The sequence below is a fragment of the Onychomys torridus genome, chromosome 2 (assembly GCF_903995425.1).
Source record: "Onychomys torridus chromosome 2, mOncTor1.1, whole genome shotgun sequence".
Lineage (NCBI taxonomy): Eukaryota > Metazoa > Chordata > Mammalia > Rodentia > Cricetidae > Onychomys > Onychomys torridus.
The window spans coordinates 141,844,125-141,866,992 of record NC_050444.1 but is presented as its reverse complement, the minus strand read 5'-3'; the positions used below and the strand labels follow the sequence as shown (position 1 = coordinate 141,866,992).

The window sequence follows — 22,868 nt, the reverse complement described above, 5'->3', positions numbered from 1 at the left end:
CCTAGCTGGTCTACATCAGTCTCTCTATTCTCTTTAAGTCCTTGGTCCTCATTCCTGCTACCCCAGGGCTAGGAGCCCATTGAAACTCACTCTGGGTAGGTGAAGTTGAGGCCCATCTCCTCCATGGGCTGGAGTTTTTCCTCTCTATATATCTATAAACTCATTTTAGTTCCATACACATCTGAGTTATGTGCTCTTCTGGTTCCTATAGCTTTGCTTCCTCAGACACAGGTGAGAGTACATCTTGCCTCATCTCCTTGGATGGTTGCCTTGGAGAACTGGTCTACCCCCAAAGTCCACTGCTGTGAGCTCCACCATGAGCCTGGGCACCAGCTTTAGAGGAAGAAAGAACTGGCTTGGAATTCCATACACGCCACTGATTGTGTGAACTTAGGTGAGCTACCTGGCCCCACCCTTCCAGAAAGGGATGTTAAAACTGCTCAATATGCTGGGGATTAAGTAAATGAGAACAGGAGATAATGGCCATGAAGAGCCCAGCACAGTGCCTCATACCTAACACTAATATGTGAGCATCCACCCAGGGAAGTGCTTTGCAAGTGTCATCTTATTTAATCTGCACAATAATCTTGCAAGAGCCCATTATCCCACATTTTGAAATGAGGAATCGAAGGCTTGAAAGGTAAGTCAATTGTTCAGGCTTGGTGGCTGGTCAGTGGTTGAACAAGCACTGGCAGTACCCTCATGGAGACCAAAGATGATGATTTATCAAATCCAATGTCATAGCGTAACACCTATTAAATAGAAGGACCCCAAAAGATGTATGTTGAGTGGCTACATGAGCCCTGAGTCAGGGGGTCCTTCTGCATAGCTGGATTGGAGGCACAGCTCTACCCACTTAATGGTCTCCCTATTCTTATTCATCAGGAGAGCTACACTGTGGTTCTTTCTCTGCTACAATTTTGTTCTTCCCCTTAGTATGGCTATTACTGGATCTTTTCAAATATTTATTTCTTTATTTTGTAGGGGGAAGGGTACTCATGCAAATTATGGCATATGTGTGGAAGACAGAGGACAACCTTTGGGAGTTGGTCCTCTCCTACCTTTTTGAGGCAGGGTCTTTCTTGATTTGGTCACTATGTTGAGCACTCCAGGATACCTAGCCTTCATTTCTGGTCATTTCTGGCCATTTTTGTTTTCTGTCTCTATCACCATGCATGCCACCCATCTGGCTTTTTTCATGGGTTCCAGTGATCAGGCTTGAAGTCACAGTGCTTTCACCTGCTGGGCCATCTCCCTGGCCCTGCTATGGAATGACTGGGTCTGTTGATATGTTCAAATTCTTGATCTCAATGAACATATTTCCTTACCACCTACTCTTTAATCAGAGATTAGGTAACTGCAGTTTACAGATTCAGCACTTTGGATAGAGCTAGGGTGTGTGTGTGTGTGTGTGTGTGTGTGTGTGTGTGTGTGTGTGTGTGTGTATGAGTGCACATGCTAATGTAGTCAGTATTGGATCTGCATTCTAAGATTGCTATTTGCATTTAATGTGTTACCCATATGAGAAAATACTGCATTCCCCACTTGTGGCTCAGTGGTTCTGGCTCTTGCTTCCTTCTCGGAGTCTATGAGATGAGGAGAGATTGCCATAAAGATTTTATGAGTCCAAGAGAAACATTACTCAAGTAGGATTTATTTCAAAGGCATCATTCTGGAACTGTGGCATGCTGCTTAAAGGGGAAGCAGAGCTCGAGTGAGTGGTATCCTCACAGTCAAGGAAAGTTCAAATGTTGTAGAATAACCTCTCATTGTCTACCAGGTAAATAACATCTGCAGCTTGGTTCAAGTCAACAGACTGTGTGTTAAAGACTGCCAGCACCCTCAAGGCTCACTTTGAAACCAGTAACAACAACACAGCCCTTGGCCATGTGCAAAGCTGGCGAGGTTGGGGGGAGAGTCATCCTAGGATTGTTGCTTTAAGATCTTTGTACTTTGGGAGAAGAATGAGCTGGAAGTGCCCAGTCTGTGTCAGGTATCTTGCTGAGCACTACAAAGCACACTGGCAATTTTCTGCCTGCAGAGCCCTCCTTGGTTGCTGGGATAGACATGGATCCACCTGTAGCAGACTTCCAGCAAGATAATGGTTGAGAGAGAAACAGGGATGGGATTGTGCCAGCTGGGAGTTCATTCTAGAGTTGTGTAGATGGTCACTGTATTTGGTCTAGCTGACAAACTCCTATACGTCCTCCAAGAATCCTCTCCTAATTCTCCAAGAAAGAATTTGTCTTTCATCCCTGGAGTTTTCATGGACTCTTGGAGAAAGGAAAGTGTATGTGTCAGGCATGACATAAGTACTTCAATGGATGCAGAATGTTCTCCAGGAGAAAAGGGGGGGCAGGAAGCAATCAAGAAGGAAGAGGGGGAGGCTGGAGCTAGCTCCTGAAGCATGTGAGGAAGTATATACAGACATGCTAACAGAAACAGTTGCGAAACACCTAGTAGCAAGCAGTGTGGAGTGCTGAGCGTGGTGCATGGAGTGGTGGGGCAGGGGTTGTGAGGATGGAAGAAGGTTCTAGAAGCTAAAGGTGTGGGCCTGAGATGGGATGATGGTCTGCAGCGCCACTTGGGAAGTTGGCGCTACACCTGTTAAGGAATGGTAGCTATCCAAATACACTTTAAGGGACTGAGATGCAGCTCGAAGGGAGAGCTCATTGCTCAGCCTGTGCAAGGCCCTGGGTCCACCCACAGGCCTACAGAAAATAAATACATTTGAATTTCTACTGATTTTTTCTATAGCTAAAAGTAATATAATACAGTCATTGTAAAACTTCCAGATAATAACAAAAGAATATAGAGAGGAAAAGTCTATTAATACTCCTGTTTGGAACTAAGGATGCTAACACTTTTATTGGCCTTTTTCTTGTTTTACAGCTATTATATGTGAATACATGTAACACTTTTAGTTTTAGCTATATATTCAGTTATGTGCACCCATTTTTTATTTTATGTATGCTAAGCATTTTCCACTTTCTCTAAATATTAGTTGAAATTATCATTTTAATTGCCACATGTTTTATCCACCACATGTTTATTGGACCGTTAATGTTAGACATAGACAGTTTCCTATTTCCCTTCATAATAAATAACACTGTGGTGAACATCTTCTACGTATCATTTCCCAGTAACCTCTTCCTAGTTCCTTGATATAAACTCCTAACAGTGCTACGCACATTATACATTTTAATCACAACTGTGAAATTACCTCCCGAAAAGATTGTGCCAATTTATAATCCCACCGACAGGGCATGAGGCTCAAAGAGGTTAAATGACTTGCCTAAGATTAAAGACTTGTGAGTGGAGGGTCTGGGATCCAACTCGGGCCCCATCTCTGTGGGGCAAAGGTAGGAGTTTTGCGGAGCTGGGAGTTCGGTGGTTAGAGGTAATTGAGCATGGATGGCTGCAATTGACCAGGGAAAGACGGACAGTCTAACCAGGCAGTTTTAAAGGATGGGCTATGGGTGGATGATGCTTGTGATTTCATCCTTTGTCTAAAGCTCCTGTTTGCATTCCCACCACGGAGGAGCGTTCAGACCAAAGAGAAGTGAGACATGCTCACTTCTCTACTGACTGGGGTTCCTCAGGGGTCTCACACACTGGACTGGCATCGGTGGGAAGGGCTGAGGTAAGACTCTCCCACACTGCCCTAGGTTTGCTGAAGAGGTTCACAGTGGACATGTGCTTCAAGCCATAAAGAAAAGGAGACCGGAAGTGCCAACTGTCCCTCAGACTCAATGAGGAAAAAAAGCAGGACCCATGGAACCCTTTCAAGCCCCTTACCCCAAACTACTAGCTGAAATCATAGTGACAAAAGCAATCACATAGGTCAAGGGTCAGCATGAGGCCAGATTCAGGGAGTCAAAACTACTATAATTCTTATCTTAAATGTCACAGGGTTGAAAGACAATCAGAGTCACATATGCCAAATACCCCTTCCAAAACTACTTAGTTCAGCTTGGTTTGCGTATGTGCATGCCTGCATGAATTTGTGTGTATGTGCGTGCATGTGGGTGTACATACGTACATACATGTGCGTGTGGGCCAAGAAAAACCTCTGTCATTCATTAGACACCACCCCCTAGCCCCACTTTTTGCTTTTTGAGACAGGTCTCTCATTGGCCTGGGCCTCACCAGGTAAGCTAGGCTGGTTGTCCAGGGACCCCTAGGGATCCACCTGTCTCTGTTTCTCCAGTGCTAGGATTGCAAGAATGTTTTCACCATGCCTTGCTTTTTATATATAGGTTCTAGGGATTGAATTGAGACTCTCATGCTGGCATGGCAATAATTTTACCAACTGAGTGATCCTCTGAGCCCCTACCTCCTTCTTAACACCCAGAAAACTAGTCTAATTGTGAGAAGGAGCTTCATGCTGAGTCAGGGATAGGTTCCTGCAACTCACTATTAGTTCAATTAACTTAGCTCTGGATGTCAGCTCCTACAACCTTGGGTGCCCCACGTGCATTTGCAGTTCAGTGTCCCCAGCCCCCTCTGGCATTCTGCTCACCAGCCACTCTAGCAGAAAGCCAGCAGCCTGAATCCTAACTTCTTCCTCTCTTTCATCCCTCTGGTTCACTGGGTACCAGCTAATGATGCTTCTCTTCCGCTGTGTGTTCCGCATCTTTGCCTCCTTCTCTCAGTCTCCGCTCACATGATGTTGATCTAGACCTCACTGAGTCTCACCTGAGTTCTGGAGACAACAGCAGCTCTGCCACTGTCATCTGTGCCTGCCCTCTTCCTTGTCCTCTTAGAGCAGCAAGGGTGACCTTGGGGCACTACAAAGCTGATCAGGTCACTTCTCCATGATAAACCCTTTGGTGGCTCTGTATTGCCCTCAGAATAAAACACAAATCATCTGGCCTCTCTCTACCTCTCCAACTTACACCAGCTCAGGGTTCTAAATCTTTCTGCTACTTCCCCAAGCATGGAGCCTGGGAGCTCCACCTTCCTCCACAACCCGGGCCTCACCAGCTTCCTTGAAGACCATAGCTTCGGATTTCTGCCTCTACCTTGATTTCCCTGTGAAGTCTCCCTGTCCACTGCCTACAGCCTGCCATGGTCAGGAGAGAGGGAAAGGACAGTTAGAACTGATGCCCAAACCTGTGCATTCTGACTATGTACAGTACACAGTGAGAGCATTGTATTCAATTCCTCAGTTTTTAATTACCACAGTATCCCCACAGGGCACAGACCAATGGGAGGCTGAGGTCTGGAAAGGTTAAGTAATTAGAGCAGAGCCAGGCAACGATGAAAGGTGTTCAGATGTTTGACCTCTGAGACCTATCAGCAAACGCCATCAGAGAACACGCAGGTTCACATCTATTTCCTGTGGTTTACGCAGGGAAAGCGACTGAGCCTGAACAGAAAGCCCTCCAAACCAGGAGTGCTCAGCCTGGCTTATGGGGAAGGCAATGTTATCTACCACAAGGTTATTAGGACAACAATGAACTTAAGCCCCAGCCACTGCTCAAATACGCCTGTTTCTCAATTCAATTTCGTTGAACGCAGTCTCATTTAATTCAGTGTGGTTATCGAGTGCTCGCTGCAGACCCTGCAAGGGCTCTGAAATGCCCAGAGAGCAAGGCAAAGCCCCTCACGGGGGAGGACCTGGATGCTCAGAGCCAGGCTTCAGGACAGAAATTCCATGGGCAGCTCTGGAGCTCTTGGGAGAATTTTCCAGCTCTTTTGCTAGTCCTTGGTCAGTGAGTAGCTAAGTAGAGCTGTGAGAGGTTTTATCTATCTATCTATCTATCTATCTATCTATCTATCTATCTATCTATCTATCTAATAGCTTAGATTTTCTACAAGCTAAGATGGTACACAAAGATAACCATCTATTACAGTATCTGGTATGTCTCCCCAAAGGTTTAGGTGTTGAATCTCCAGATTTTGGCTCTATTGAGACATGGAGGCTAGATACTTTAGTTAAAGGAAGTATGGGATGGAGGTGGGTTCTTGAAGGCTTTGACACACTCACTTTCCCTCCCTCCCTCCCTCTCTGCTTCCTGGCTGCCATGCTGTAAGCACTTTAACTCCATGGATTCCCCACCATGATGTTCTTCCCTGCCACAAGCACTGAATGACATCACCAAGCAGCCCTGGACCAGAGCCCTGAAATCATGAACCCAAATGCAACTCCTCCTTTCATTTTTCACAAGCATTTCCTTCCACAGCTGTGGAAAGCCGACATGTTACCTGTGTGCTTTAATAGTTATCCTCAGACATGACACATGTAAAAGATCCTGGGACTGCTGCTCGTGACAGAGGATGCGGCTCTACACTTCTCAGATGAGACACCTCGAGCAAGCTGTTTGCTTTCTGAGGTTCAGTTTTACCCAGAAAGAGGAATGGATATGATGCCTGCCTCATAGGATCCTGGAAAGGTGGGAGGGGTGTAGAGAAAGGGGAGATACCAAGTGTTCAGTGTAGGCTCAAGTGTGGAGAGAGTGCACTCTTAGCTACTATGTCTTGTTCTGGATTGGTTAGCTTGAAAACACTTTGCAATTATAACTCCAATGCTTTGCCTGGTCCCTGGTTCTTACAAAATGTCCTGTAATGAACACATGCAGAAATGGATGCATGATTTAGCACTGGTAGCCACTGGAGGGCCTCAGGAGCCAAGCCGAGGCTTTGGACTCTACCTTCAGGATGTCAAGAATCACTGAGGAGTGTTCAGCTTGGACATAGTCCTGATCAGCTGTGGGCATTTGGCAGGCTCAGACTGGGTCACAGTAGATGAAGGGCATGATAGCCATTCTGCAGACCAGTAGGAGACAGCTTCATGGTATAGTGTATCTGCACAAGGCCAAGGTCAGGGGCTGGGGTGCCGAGAAAGGAGAGCATGGCAAGATACTGATGCACTAGAACTGCCACTAGGCAACCAAGAAAGGGGCAGATGAGAACTACCCCACCCTGTGCTACGCCCATCAAAGAGGGAACGACACTGGAGGCCCATAGTTTCCTCTGGGGATGCTAGGGATGGCTGCTGTTTTTACTACTGAGGCTCAGAGCAGAGGTCTGGTCTAGCAGCTGAGTGGTCTGTGTAGGCAGACTGTGACATTCTTCTACAGAGCAGGACCCCCAGCGTAGAGCTGGGACCAGTAGTCAGCTATAAGGAAGGGGCATCCCCTTAGCAGACGGGCCTCAGCTAAGGACAGAAGTCACTCCTAACTGCAGCCTGGCTTTTGGGGGAAGGCTTCAAGCTAGTTGGGAAGTGACAACCTCTGAAAACAGTCCGAAGAGAGGGGCTGTCTCTCTCCTTTGCTTGTTACCACTCTGTGCCAAGTGCCATTACCGGATCTCATTCATTCAGCCATCAGCACGACGTGAGAAGGAGCTCAGCCCGCTTTTTACAAATAGGCAAACAGAGGCTCAAGAGCTTCTCAGGAAAATACAACCCAGGGACTGAAGAAATAGCTCAGTTGGTAAAGCGTTTGCCTTGTGAACACAAAGACCTACTTCAGTCCCCAAAACCCATGTAGTGTCACACACTTGCAGTCCCAAGGGAGGTGGAGGAAGGAGAGTCTCAGAGGCTTGATTGATGGCTAGCTATCCTAGCTTACTTGACAAATTCCAGGCTAGTGAGACCTTGTCTCAAGATGTATGGCTCCTTGGGAATAACACTTATCATTGAGCTCTGATCTCCAGTTAGACATACAGACAGACACACAGGAACACACAACACACACACACACACACACACACACACACACACACACACACGAAGAAAAACAGTGTTTCATGGGAAGAACCAGAATTTGAACCCAGGGCCGACTCCAAAGCTTATTTCCTTGAGCTATATTTCACCTTTCAGTTTAAAAGTCTTCTTCCCATAGTGTAGCAGCAGTGTAAAATGATCGAATGCTTTTAGGAAGCAATTTGGCAATAAGAATCAAGAGTCTTAAAAAATATTCATTCTGGGAATCGTTCCTAAAGAAATGATCATAAATTCAAGGGGGGAAAAGCTTTATACACAAAAGAATGTTCTTCACAGGAGTATTTATAACACGAACAATGAGAAGCAGTCTGAATGCCCACAGGAAAGAGAAATGGTTAAAAGTAAACTGTGATGCAACCGCTCAGCAAAGTACATGAGGGCAAGGGCTTATTGTAATGTAAAGCGCTGCAGTGTTGAGTTCAACACTGTCCAGGTATAGAATCCCACCCACGGCCTTCCAGTGATGGGATGGTCCATGTGCTTGCATTGCACCCAGAGAGTGTTGCTATTTGGGCATTTCTCTTTCTAGTGCCCATCGGCTCCTTCCAAGCCAAATTGCTCCTGTGTGTGTGTGTGTGTGCGTGCGTGCGTGCGCGTGCGTGCGTGCGTGCGTGCGTGTGTGTGTGTGTGTGTGTTTGTGTATAAGACATTAATATGGAAAATAGTTTGGTGATTTATATTAAATGATAATAAACCATCTCTAGAAACCTTGTTATATTTATTGACCTGTAATAGAGAACTCAGTAGGCGCTGTACTTGCCTTTAAGTTCCTCTTATGAAGAAATCTGGAAGTTGCCAAATAGATTGCTTCTTTTTGGGCAAAATCAAAAGAAAGAGGCTATGGGGATGGATGGCTTAGTTGGTATAATGCCTGCTGTGTGAAGATGAGGACCTGAGTTTGAGAATTTCTGTAGCCCACTGGCTAGCCAGTCTAACCAATCATGAGCATCAGGTTCAGGGATAGACCCTGTCCCAACAATGTGGATAGAAGTAAAGAGACAGCTTAGTGGTTAAGTGCACTAGCTGCTCGTGCAGAGGACAAAGGTTCAGTTCCCAGCAGGCACATGGCGTCTGTAATTCCAGTTACACAGGATCCAATGCACTCTTCTGATCCTGCAGGCACCATGCATGCATGTGGTGCACAGACATATATTCAGATAAATACTCATACATATTTTTTAATCTTAAAAATAAGGTAGAGTTAGTGAGGAAAAAAATCTGATACTAACCTGTGCCTGCCACATGCATATTCATACATATGTACACATACTGGCATGAACATGAACATGTATATACACACTCTCATGCACACACAGAGAGAGAGAGAGAGAGAGAGAGAGAGAGAGAGAGAGAGAGAGAGAGAGAGAGAACAAGCAAACAGACAAGAAAAAGAGCATACATGTTGGAAAGGAAAGAACAGAATGGCATTGTTTGCTGCTAATATGATTGCCTAACCTAGAAAAACAAAATAAGCAGCTTTAAATCTATTAGAGCTAATGAGAGTTCAGTTAGATAGCAGGTTACAAAAGAAATATACCAAAATCAATACCTTTCTTTCTTTCTTTTTTTAAACTAGCAACAAACAATTAGAAAATGCAATTGCAAAATGATCCTATTTACCAGAACCAGAAAAACTCATCGCAAAACAAAAACAAAAACAAACAAACAAAAACCCACTCTGGAATAAACCTAACAAGCAATTATTAGACCTACATGATGAAAACTATAAATGCTTTATTAAAGATCATTAAAAAAAGTATCTGAAAAGTAAGGGGTACACCACAGTTCTGGAGAGGAAGACTCATTATCAAACACACAGTTTTCTCCAAGGCCTTCTGTACATCTTTTATCTGGCAGGGAAGCTGAAAACCTTAGTCTGAAGCTTACTAAGAAACAAATGCATATGGACCCCAGTGGGGTGTTTTCACAGTTATAAAGAGGGAGGTCCCCTCCACTGGAGAGTAGAGGTTAACTACAGTGAGAAAGTGCCAGAGAAGCAAATATACAGCAGGGGGCTGGGATGGTGCAGGTGTTTTTCTGTGCAGGCTTGAGGACCTGAGGTTGGATCTCCAGAGTTCACATGAGGCTGGGTATTATAGCAGGCATCTGCAACCCCAGGGTTGGGAAGCAGCAGCAGGAGGATCTCTGCAGGGGCCTGGGCCAGCATTATTTCTGAGAGTAGGGATGCTCAGCTAACACAAAATCTGGAGTTTTACGTGATCAAATTGGAAGATGGGGTGTTCTGACATTTAAAATGTTTTTTATGAGGGAGAACACAGCAATGCTGTAAAACTAGTTACTGATCAGCAGAACTATTATTTTGTCAAAATATATAAAGAGTTCCTATAAATCAATAAGAAACATACAAGCAGAAAAGCAAGGAGACATTATCACTTGGCCATACTGGGAACAAAAATAAGCATAAACTCATGAGACTGCCACACTCCTAACTGTAGTAATGGAGAAGCAGGAGGTGATATCATTATTTTCAGTTTTTTGCTTTTGTTTCAGTCTGGCTATGTGGCCCAGGCTGGTGGGTATGTATGAAAGGTCCTCTCGTCTCAGCTTCCTAAGTGGCTGTGGTCTGCAGGAGAATGCCTCTGTACCTGCCTGGAAGTGACATTATTTTTCACCCACTGAGATAGGTTAAAAAAAATAACAAAACTTAACTTTGAGAGAGGAAGTAGAAAAATAGCCAGTCTCATACATAGTTTATGGAAACCTCAAATTGGCACAGCGTTGTGGGTTTTTTTTTTTTTTTAAAGTACATTTTGGCAGAATATAAATTTAAAAATAACATCTGCTTTGACCCAGAAATCCCACTTTAAGGAAGTTTTCCTCTATGTATACCAATGTGCACCAAGACAAATGCCTGATGCTGCTAATTGCAGCGGGTTGCAGGCGAAGATGCATTACCAGGCAATTGTTAAAAACGAGTGTGCCCACCCCTTATCCAGAGCAAGGCTACATACCAACTAGTTACTAACACTTGTCTTTGGAGGAGGCAGTGCATGTTTTGAATTTTTCAGGACGAGCACAAATTGCTTTTGTAAACAGCACACTCTCTCTCTCTCTCTCTCTCTCTCTCTCCCTCTCTCTCCCAAATGCAGTTGTTTAAATTAAAAACAAAGCAAAGCCATGCTAAGGGGAAGGGAACAGAATGCATACAAATGTCCCCATGTGATTGTTTTGTTATTTATCTAGCATTTCTCTCTTTTCTGAATTTCCTTTGATGACCACACCTTATGTATGTAATGGAAATAAATGACTAAAACCTTTTATTGCTTTTAAAGTTTGGTTTCCTTTTTAGCTGGGAAATGGTCTGGTAAAATCATTGCTCTTTCCTTCAGTTTCTTCCGAGGGTGGAGAGGTGAATTTGAAGTGGAAAGTGGAGCGGGGAGTTGGCACCCTAGGGCACAGGGCTTTGACTTGAATGTACTGGAGGAGGCGAATAATCAAAACTGGATGCCGAACACAGCAAACAGCTCTGAAGAAATGGTTCACGTTATCCCATTTAAAATGATGAATGGCCCATTCCTCACCTAATAATAGCATGTGTGCAATAAATTGATGGTGCTTTGTTACAACTACAACTGGACCATGCTTCTACCTGTCCATCCGCCACCCACCCATCGGTGCAAATGTCTGGGTCACATCTCTGCCTATGGTGATCAGAATGGCTGAGGAAGAGACTGAAATCAAAACAGAGAGAATAAAAATTACTTCAAAGACTGCAGGACAGGGAAGTGGATTTTATTGAGAACTTTCTGTGTAGTATTTGCTCCTGGAGTACTACTCTGGCTTTGCAGATGGGAACCAGGAGTGATGTGGTACTTGCTCAAGGTTGCCTCATGGGATTTCACTCATGCTGGCTGAGGTTCTGGGCTTTTCAGTGATCTGCCAGGTGGAGCAGGAGAGGGAACTGAGTTGTGGAGTGAAGCAGGAGGGCCCACTCTGACCAACGCACTTCGTGGAAGAACTGGACTGCACACAGAACCCTTTTGCTTCTCTGAGTTCTGCAATCTCTTTTGGTGGCTCTCAAAAGTAATGGAGGGAATGCTGGATGTGTTTAAATAAAGCCCTCGGGTGGGCGTTCCTGCTCAGCTATGCGGGAGCTCTTTGTGATTTCACCCTGGTGCCTGTAACTTGGGGAACCAGCCAAGTTCACTTAATCCACAGCCCCCGGAATACAAACTTCTCCAAAATATTTGAATGTTGACAGTAGACTCTCTTACGTTCTGGTGGTAATTGGGGTGTGCGCATACGTGTTGGTATCTGACCTAAATTTGGTGAACATCATTTTGTGGCTTTATAATCAAGGCTTCATGCCTTCATGGTTTCCAGATTTCAGGAGCTAATTGACAGGACATCCCAACCTTTCCCTGGGACCCCCAGGCCTGGAGATACTAGTCCCCGAGAGTTGTCCTTCTGCTGGCGAGGAGAAGTGGCAGGAGACCCCAGCATGCCCTCATGTCAGAGCCTCTCCTCCTCCTGTCCTAAGTGGTCTCCGGGGGCTGATGTCTAACAGCAGTGACAGGGGCGGGTGCTCGGAATCACTGCTCCAAGCATTACTGGACCTCCTATGTCCTCTGTGCTTGCTGTTGGAGCCTCTGGCCCCTCTGCAGGTTTCTGTGGGCGGCTGAAGTCTTAGTGGCTCCCATGGGTGAAGCAAAGAGGCTTTCTCAGGTCATACCTAGTGACTTTGCCTCAAGGCAGGCTGGGCTGGCAGACCGCTTCCATGGAGCTCTGTATTGTTAGTAACCTGCTTGGCATCTGTAACTTCTCAGAGGGGCCAGCTCACTGCCAGCTGCCAGCATCTGCATCCTGGTGCCCAGGGGGTTTCTTGCCACAATCCAAGCCACTACGCCCATGCACAGAGCAGACTGGGAGGGGTGGGGAATTAAGCCCTGAGTAGCAGTTCATTCTATGGCTCCCAGGAACTGGTGCCTAAGAAACTAGCCCCTGCAGTCCCTGGATGGCACGATTCTAGAACTTGTAGACTTGCTAGAGTTTCCCTGTGGGACTCTGTCCCCAACAGGAATGTCCTGTTTTAACGTCAACTTTTCCTCCTCTGGATCATACGCTCTCACTGTACCAGTGTGACTTCCCCTCACAACAAACTTCTTGCACTTGAACTCTCGTCTCAGGACTGTTTGCATGATATGCAAGCTAGGATGATGCCCTGGTGCCAGATGGGTAAGGGCTCTAGAATGATGTATCAAGAAAGGGCCCTGTTCTGGGACCCTCTGTTTATTTGAGATTGCCAGTTGGTTCTCCGTCCTCTGCAAGGTGTCTCCTTGGGAGATGACACCCTTATCTTCTGCAGGATCCCAAATCCAAGATGTTCCGGGGTGTGTGTGTTATGGATATGAGCTGCTGCCATGGTCCCCAAACACCTCTCAACCCCAGCACTGAGATGGAACGATACTTACACTGTACTGCAGGACCTTCTGCTGAGAGCCAAAATGAAATTCATAGCCTCCCTAATGAGCATACAGGTCACTCCCCAAGTCCTGTGTAAAGCTCAGGAAGTGAGAAGATCTGAGAGGTTAAACTCTAGCCAAATCATAGAGCTGAGATGGGGGCTCAGGTCTTATTCTGGAATGAGAAATAGCTTCTAGTAATGTTAGTAGCTAGAGCATGAGCTCACACACACACACACACACACACACACACACACACATGCGCACATGCGTGTGTGTGTGTGTGTGTGTGTGTGTGTGTGTGTGTGTGTGTATTAGATACATTGTGTATATGGTAGCCATAGCATGAGCTCCTGTGTGTGCACATGTGTGGTAGCCATGGCATGAGCTTCTGTGTAGGTGTGTGTGCACGCATACATGTAGCAGTCACAGCATTAACCTGTATGTGATTAGAAAGGCTGGGGCAGTGATCAGAGTTCAAGGAGGTATGGATGCAAACTGGTCTAGTCTAGGCCTACAGCAAGATCTCAGGTGGAGAGATGGACTTGTCTCTAGGATGAGATGACAGAGGTTTGGAGCTACATCTGAAATTGAGGAAATCTTGGGTATGGCAAGACACTGGTTGGTGGCAGTGAGGGCAGAGCCAGGGCTAGGGCTGTGAAGGGAGGCTAAAGGGCTTCTTGCCAAGCTTTGGTTTTCTCTGTAGGGGCCATACAGAAACTGTGCAAAGATCTGGCCTGGTGGTGGTGGTGGCAGACAGGTAACCTTACTGGGAGTCCTTGTACATAGAAGGGAGTTGTATCTCATTGAGGACTGTAGAGACAGGATGTATGGTTGCATCCGTTTGGGGGTGCTGTGTGTGTGTGGAACCACACAGCCATGTCCTTCTGGGTTACCAGTCAGAAGTGTCTGAAGTGCTGGGGTATCCAGGGGTCTGATGTCCTCTTTCAGCTGGACCCCTTAGTACCTTGACCCAGTCAGTGATGAGCTCCTGTGGCTCCCCCCAACATGACACCTTGGCATCTCCTACACATGCCAGGTCCCCAGAGGCCAGGAGCCATGCCAGTCCTGAGAACTAGGCTGAGTTCACTCTGGGTAAGTCCTAGGATGAAACACTTTACATATTAATCAGGTTAGGAATCTGAGCACATATCAGGGGATTGAAATATGTAGATTTTGATGATGAATTCATGCTCATCAGAAAACCAATGACTCATCCTAACTTCATTATCAGGAATTATTTGATGGGGGAATTGGCAGGGGGTGAGGGGGTGGGGAGGAGGAGGTGGAGAGAAGCTTTGTTCACAGCCCAGCCTGCCTTCACTTCCGGAAGTACATACTTGTAGCAGGACAGTTGATCTCTGATGCAGGGCTGAGCCTGCTTTAAAGTGAGTCTGCTACGTTCCCAGTTGCTTTACGATCACCCTGCCACAGTCAATCCTTGTTTGCCAGTTTCCTCATCTGGAGAAAAAGAGTGGTGGCTCTCAAAGGACAGAGCTTCTGGGGCCAGGCACCCCTGGGGTGTGGAGTCGGCTGAGAACACTCACAGACATTCTGAGAATGGTAAGAGGTACTTGCCATCTTAAGTAGGTGTTCCTAGAAGGCATTGCTGAGAATGTGAACTTAGAGGCAGCAGCTGAAAGAGGTCAGGGCCCGAGATCTGTGGATACAGAGGGCCAGAATGATCCCAGTGGAGGAAGCGGGAAGTGCAAAGGCCCTGGGGTGGGAAGAGCACATGTGTTATGTATGAAGCAGCTACAGGACCGGTGTGGCTGCAGTGAGGAGGTGGGGAGAGAGTGAGAGGGATCGAAGGAAAAGGAGAGAGAAGAGGAGAGGAAAAGAGGAGGCAGAAGAATGGACAGAGAGGCAGTAGGGGAGAGGCACAGGCCACAGGGTCTTTGAAAGAGCATACAGAGGAGCCAAAACAATACTGAGAAAATGAACTGGGCACTGAAGTGGTTCTTCTGTGTGGTAAACTGAGGCACAAGGAACAGAGACATGTAGATAGGAAAGAGGCATGGTATGGAGCAGGCTTCATATGTACACAGATCTGGTCGAGCAGGAGCACCTGCCTTGACCCCCCTGCCTTGCAAAGTCTGACAAATGCTGGTCTAGGGACAGGGTGGTGGGGAAGGAATTATGTGGTAGAAATCTGAAGGGGCCTGACTTGGAGAGCACAGGTGGCTCCGTGGCTATGCCACATACTTGCTGGGTGATACTGGGACTCCTTTTCCTTATCTAATGTAGAACGATACCCTTTCAACAGAACTTTCTGAAAGGCCCAGCTTCTGGTGTTTCTCTAGATCTTCTCTTCCCTGAAATAAATGGGTTGTGTCTGGTCTCCTTAGTGTCATGATTACAAGTCTACAGTAGGTAGATGGGTGTGTATGTGTGTGTGTGTGTGTGTGTGTGTGTGTGTGTGTGTGTGTGTATGTGTGTGTCATGTCCAAGGCCCAAAGAACCTTGGGCTGGAGGCTCATGGGCTGAGGCCAAGAAGCCACCCTTCTCCTATCTGATAGTTCACTTCCTTTGGGAAGCATGGAGGACCCAGCTGGATGACATAGAGCAGGGGCACCAGCCTCTGGTCACCCAGGTGACACCCAGTATGAGCCAATTCTTTTTTTCATTGGGGAGCAGGAAAGGCTCTTTCCAGGCACCCCCACCTCACCCCAAGAACTTATTTGAAGGAGACGAAACAAACTGATTCAAGCTTAACAAACGCATACATCATGTCATCTGTGACGGCTTGAGTGAGATGCTCCCACACCCAGAGTCTCTGGCATTTGAATACTTGTCTCCAGATGATGGCTCTGTTTGGGGGAGCTTAGGAAATGTGGCCTTGTTGGGGGAGGTGGGCTTTGAGAGTTCAGAGACCCTTGTCACTCCTGCTCTGTGCTTGCCCTTCAAGATGTAAGAAAATGGTTGTTGGGTGGGAATGTGGCTTCACAGAAACCCCTAGTTTCCTGCCCCTGCCACCATGTCTTCACTCTGCCATCATGGACTCTGACACACTGGAACTGTAAGCCCAAATAAACCCTTTCTCCTCTAAGTTGCCTTGGCCATGGTGTTCTGTCACAGCAACAGGGAAGTCACTAAGGCACTCTCCTTAGAAAAGCTGCTTTCGTATGCCATCCCATTTAACCCTCCCAGTGTGCAATGAGGACACCAAGACTTAGAAGTCAGCTCTCCTGAGGTCACATGTCTTGTAAGTGTGGGTATAAGGTGGCCTTGATAAAGGGCCTTTGACTCTAAGCCAAAGTTTTTATTTTTATCTGTTGGGCTGAGGATTGTATCTAGGGCCTTGCACCTGAAAGGCAAGAGCTCCACCAAGGAACCACATTCCCATCCAACAGCTACTTCCTTACAGTGTATACATTTATTTGTGTGTGTGTGTGTGTGTGTGTGTGTGTGTGTGTGTGTGTGTGTTGCATGCGTTTGAGTGTACAGGTCCTTGTGAGTATATGCATACATGGAGGATGGAGAAGAAGATGTTGGGAGTCTTCCTCCAGCATTCAGCTTACTGCATTGAGACAAGGTCTCGCTGGATGGGAAGCTCTTGCTGGTTTGGCTAGACTAGCTGACCACAGAGCTCTGGGGATCTTCCTGTCTCAGTCTCTGCCCCCAAGTGCTGGGGTTGCATGTAATGTGCACAGCTATTCCTGGCTTTTAGGTGGATGCTGGGAATTTGTGTTTGGGTCTTCACGCTTGTTCAACAAGTGCTCTGACCCCGGAGCCATCTCCCCAGCCTCAGATCCATTCATTCATCATCCTCCCCCTGGCCCTGGGTGGTAGACTTAGAGAGGAATAAGTTGAGGTTCAGAGAGGTGAAGCACCTTGTCCAGGGTCACACAGACAGTCGACATCATTCAGACTGGCTCATAGAATCTGAATGCTGAGAAACAGTGATGGCCTACAGCTATTCTAAGCAAACGTCCCACTCCCCAAATCTGCCATGCAGGTGACAGCTCCCACTGAAAGGATATGGTGGAGCCCTTACGACACTCCAAAGAGACAAAGCATTGCAAATTGAATGGCAAAAATCTATTTTCACATGCTGATGAAGACATAGGCTGACATTGGAAGAGTGAATCGCTGCACAGAAACACGCAAGCCATGCTTTTCTCAAAAAAAAAAAAAAAAGAAAAAGAAAAAGAAAAACACCAAAAAACTTGGAGTTATAGCTTAAGAAAAATAAGAGCAGCTGACTATCACAGATAAAAATGCCCTTTTGCCTAATTGGATGTTTAATAAGGACTCCTAATTAATTCCCCTGAATGGAGAGGTTTTACACTGGTGTTATCTCAGCCCCCTTGCTGACGGGGCTGGTTATTTCTAGATACAGAATAATGAATCTTTTCCAGCCAGGCCAGGAGTCACTAGAGACTTGTCTACTTCCTTGTGAAGGTAATTATTTGCAAAGGCACCAGGGGGAGGTGGAGCTGGGGAAGGAGCTGGGCGTGGATAATTACAAGCAGAGGGGCTGGGGGTTCTTTTGGGGAGCTAAGGAGCCTACTGTTGGGCAGGGGTTGAAAAAAGATTGGCAATTGTGCAGGAATCACCGGTAAAAGGGTAGATGGCACATCAGTGTCTGGGATGTCACCTCCGTTCAGAGTGAGGCCTAGGGACACTTGCCCTCCTGTGAACAGTGTCACTTGATAGAGCTTGACAATCTAATAATTGTGAGTCGATTGGGCTGCAAGCTGGAGTCAGGAAGCAAGCCTGTCTGCGACTCTTCTTGGCTGGGTCAAAGGCTGGGCTGTCACTGTCTGAGGACCCTTGTGGCACCACCAAGATGACATGAAATAAAATGGGTTATCTGGACAACTAAGGCCTCAGACCAGCAATGAGAAGGATGTGGCTAAATGACACGGACCATTTGTCTACAGTGACAGGGCTCTCCTGAGCAGGAAGGCTGGCAGCAGCTGTCCCCAGCTGTCCCACGCTGGCTACAGGGGCTTCCATCAGCCACAGCCCAAGCAGGTACCCTGGCACAGAGGCAAAGGGGTGGAGGCGGGGGCTGTGGGACTACAGAAGCTGTCTCTGAACGGTCACAGACCTCTAAGATGCTGGGGGCAGAAAGAAAAAGAGGCTGAGGGCAAAGAAAGGTTCAGACTGCACTTCTGCAGCTCTGTGACCTTGAATGTGTGACCTTGAGGAATATCTTCCACACAGTTACTTAAGTATGCAAAGGAAACAAGAAGGGCTGGTGCCTGACACACAGTAGGTGCTCCACAAACATGGCTTCCGCTTTCTTCTTCACACAATCCTGGTTCCCAGAAATATCACCTTAGGGGGCAGAAATCTTGCTCGGGAGGGGGCGGGTCTGCAGCGCTGTACTCATAGGCAAACTTGTGGACATTTTGCAGTACTAAGTCTCGAATTCCAGCAATATGGGAGAAAGGCCTGCAATCTGCCACCTGCCCTGTAAAACTGGGGTAAAAGGTGTTCAGAATCTAGTGGGGCTCACTCAGAGTCACAGCCGTGGTCGTTCACCCTTGACTTTCTCCCTGCAGTCCTTTCGACAGTACCAAATGACTCTGGGATATTAGAGCCACCTGGCATGGAGGGACATCACTTCCTCCTGCTGTGGCTTCTGCCTTGCACCAGCTTCAGGCTGCACCTCTGACTCAGCAAGTGCAGAGGCTGAGACTAGCAGCACCTTGAACCTAGAGCACATGCTGGGAGGTAGGGAATGGAGGAGGGGTGCGGGAGAGAGGCCAGTTCCTGTCCTACTGCTGTGCAAGGTCTGAGGAAGGACAGACAGGATGAAAAGTTGGGCCTGCCCAAGGCCCACGGTGCCAAATGAGTTCTTGTAAGGCTACACAACGGCCCCAGAGGGCAAGCTCACTGAGGATGCACAAACTGCTGGCAGCACACTTGGTACTGAAATCCATTGGGAAGGCCATGCTCCTCCAGGCTGCCCTCCATGAGGTCAAGACAGCAAAGTGCATTTGAGGACAGAGGAGGAGCAGAGAGAGGTGAGGGCCCTAGATCTTGGCTAGGAGTCCAGAGATGGGGGCTCAACTCCCTCCCAGCTTAGACACTTATCAGCTGTGTGTATAGACACTTAAGCCCCTGTCTTTCTCTCTTGGCACCTCAGACTGTCCCCTTGATGGAGAACGATGGGTTATTCTTTGGGGAGAGTTTCAGAAGGTTAGAGAGTAATGCACATGGACCCTTAGCCCAGTGTCTCACATCTGGTCGCTCTTGTCACAACTCTTGCAGGGGTGGTGAGGCAGGAGGAAGGCAGGAGGGCTGTGGCTGGGAGAGGCCAGAGAGACACCACCACTGGGCCCGCTCTGAGGGGAAGGGAGTACCCTGGACCAGCTGGTGTGGGATCTGCCCCAGAAGCCAGGTGGGAAACCCAGGAAACCCAGATACTTAGGAGAGCATGTGAGAAGGAGGCTAAATCTCTAAGATTAGTTTTCTTTATCTGTAAGATGGCCATGATGATGCCTAACTCAAAGATGGCAGAGAAAGCTCACTGGGACAAGACAAGGGTGGCATTCAATAAATATAACAGCCCCAATTCAGTCGGAGGGGATTGATAGATATTTGTCTGTGTTCTTAACTTTGAAAATAAGTTTTGAGTTGGGGATTTAGCTCAGAGGTAGAGCACTTGCCTAGCAAGCGCAAGGCCCTGCATTCAATCCTCAGCTCAAAAAAAAAAAAGTTTTATGTGTATTTAAGATATCTAAGATGATGCTTTAAGATATGTGTGTGTACAGTGTTATGCATGTGGTTGCTGTGGTGGAGCCAACTGGCCTACCCACCATCTCACAGAGTTAGCTGTGCCCCTTGTTCCCTGTGGCATCGGCCAGTCATAGAAGGATGTATACTGATGACCTCACATGCAGAATCCTCCAAATAGAGGAAGGCCATACATACAGATAAAGTACAGAAATAAGGAAACACACACGAGAAAGAGAGAATAAAAGTTGGTTTCCCGGATGGAAGAGTGGAAGCTGGGAAAAAGTAACTCAGAGTCAGAAGGCAGCTACGATATAAATGAGTGAGTGGCCACTGATGAGCAGCATGCAGGCTGTAGTTAATCACAGGGTTTATTTATATGGCACTCATTTATCTTGAGGGTATTCCCACTGCCAAAGGGCTCTGAGATTAGGCCTGAGGAGCCCGGTGCCACATCTCTTCCCATTTGTTGGTGAGAGAAAGAGCCTGCAAGGAGGTCATGGAGATGCTTAAGACCACAGGCTGCTTGCCAATCTCCCCACCTGTTGGTGCAGGGATCTACGCTGTGTTCTGAGGGCTCACTGATGGTGGGTCAACTATGTGCTCTTAAGAGTTAGTATTGAGAGGAGAATGGATGAAAAAGTGAAGTCACTCATCCAACGTGGGGAAGGGAGGGCAGAGAGAGGTGCTTCCAACAACCTCAAGGACCCGGGAAGAAAGACATCTTTTGCCAAGGTCTACACAAAGCAGACAAGGGGGTGAAGTCGACTTCAGAAATCCCTTCAAGAGCTGAGACCTTCTTCTTCACCTGCTTATCCCCCAAACCAGCATGGAACTGGAAGGCAAATCTATTTGTGAAGTACATGAAGAGAGTCCACCAGGAGTCAGTGTGCTCCATTTTAGGTCATAGATGTGCTGGCTGGAACTCATGAATAAATCATAGCCCAACACGTATGTCAAGCATATGCTGAGAAATTCAATAATGAATCCATTCATGTGAATACTTACTACTTCTTAATGGCTAAACCAACCATTTTCCTTATTGCTCTGTGGGAGCAATAGGCCTAGGGACTCTCAAACTTTCATCAGCCTCAGAACTCCTATAAGAGTGTTTGAAGAAAAAACAAAAACAAACAAACAAACAAACAAAAAACTACACCCTGGGGCTGGAGAAGCATCCGAATGGTTAAGCGTGTGAATTGGCTCTTGCAGAGGATCCAAGTACAGTTCCCAGCACCCATTCTAGGCAGCTCACAATCACCTTATGTCACTCTAGGGAATCCAAGGCCCTCTTCTGGCCTCTGAGGGCACTGCACCCACATGCACAACCTCACACATAGACAGACATAGACTTTTAACAAACAATTTAAAAAATACCATCCCCAAGGGCTAGTCTGAGAAGTTTAGGATTATGGAGGCTGGGAAGGAGCATAGGGACAGCAGTCTGTGTTCTAAAACAGCACCCAGTTTTCTCAGCGGGAAATTAATGGAGGGAATTAGAGAAGTAGAGTCAGTTCTAGGAGATACTGTGGAAAGCAGGAGTACAATCAAGGGGGGTCTTTAGAAGAAAATTTGGGGTCCCCCAAAGCTGCAGCATCTGTGCACCTCTTCTCTCTGTATCCTGCCTGTCACCAGACAGCCAGGAGACAATGCATTCTTGAGAGGGCTCACCCCCTGCTTCATACTCCTTGATGTCCCTCATCATGTCTTTCCCCAGAGCTTCCCTGGGCTGGAGCAGGCCCAGGACCTCCACGGCAGTGCACAGGGAGACCCACAGTCTCACCCCAGAGCATTCGAGCACAGTTGGTGAGGGGTGTCATCTTTCCCATGGATGCTTCCCATGGCAATCAAGGCTTCATGGCCCTCACTCAGTCTGGCCTTCCTTCCTGCCCCTTCCCTTCTCTTTGTCCCAGAGTCCAACATCGACACACCTCTCTGTTTTCTCTGCATCATACCTCAGCCATATCTCAGTGACCCATGGAGGAAACAGGAGAAGACGAAGCTCTACCCAGGCCTGGCTTTTGAGACAGGAGGTAATGCCTGAGACTTACAAGGGGCCCCCAGCGGTCATCAAGTTCACGGCTGACAATGGAAGTGTTCATCCCTCTCTGATTGCCTTTTCTCCTGTCACCCTGGGGTTTGTAGGCAGGAGGCAAAGGGTACTTGAGGGAATCCTGGTGGGACAGGTGGCTGGTAAATTGATTCCTCCCCAAGCCTGGGGTGTAGCATTGAGCTGTACCCATTAAGCATCTTACTTATTGCTTGCTAGGTGTGCTGGTCTGAGTGCTCTACTGAAGAGTTGAAACTGATGGGCTACAGAAAATGGCATGAGGCACCAGACAGCCATTTGCTTAGCAAACTGGATAATTTTAACCTCTGCCTCTCAGACCAAAACTCTTTTGAATGGAAAGAATAAAAAAGAAAGTGATATTTAACACATTTCTATTTCTGTGCCAAAGAAAGTCTCTCTCTCTGGCTCTAAGTAGGAGCCTAACTGATTTCTCGGTCAAAAGGTGGTGAGGGTAAGTGGGGAGGAAGACAAAACTGGAAAACAAACAACCTAGAGACCATCCATGGCTCATGAGGCCATCAGTGCTCTCCCGTCCTGCCCACCGCTGGGCTGTTTCTGTGTTTTTAGGACTGGTCCATGACTTGCATGATTTAAGATCTTTCCTGGCGCTGATCAGCTTTCTCTGGACAAGCGGTTTGCTGATTAATTATTAATCAGGCAGAGTTTAGGAAGAGTAATCAGCAAGAGTCAGTGCTAATTTGCAAATGTCCCCCAGGAAGGTGATTACTTAAAATACTTGGTTGGAGAGGCTCCATGTTAACCTTTGCAATTAGCCACAGGACGCTGAGATCAGCCAAGCATGGTCCTGGGGCAAAACCACCCTAGAGTCCTACTAAGTGCAAACCCAGGACCTGGGGCTTTTTTTTTTCTTTTCTTCTTCATTTTGCAGGCAATTGGAATGGGGGTAGAGAGGACAGGAAAGGCATGAAAAAATGCAGATATATCATTAAGT

The 22,868-nt window shown here is 47.0% G+C and overlaps 1 protein-coding gene across 3 annotated transcripts in view; it reads right to left on the bottom strand.

Moving 5' to 3' along the window:
* The window catches only part of Csmd2 (CUB and Sushi multiple domains 2), a 572,883-nt gene that overhangs the window by 311,324 nt on the left and 238,691 nt on the right, over positions 1 to 22,868 (bottom strand). The gene's annotated exons all lie outside the window — the stretch shown is intronic.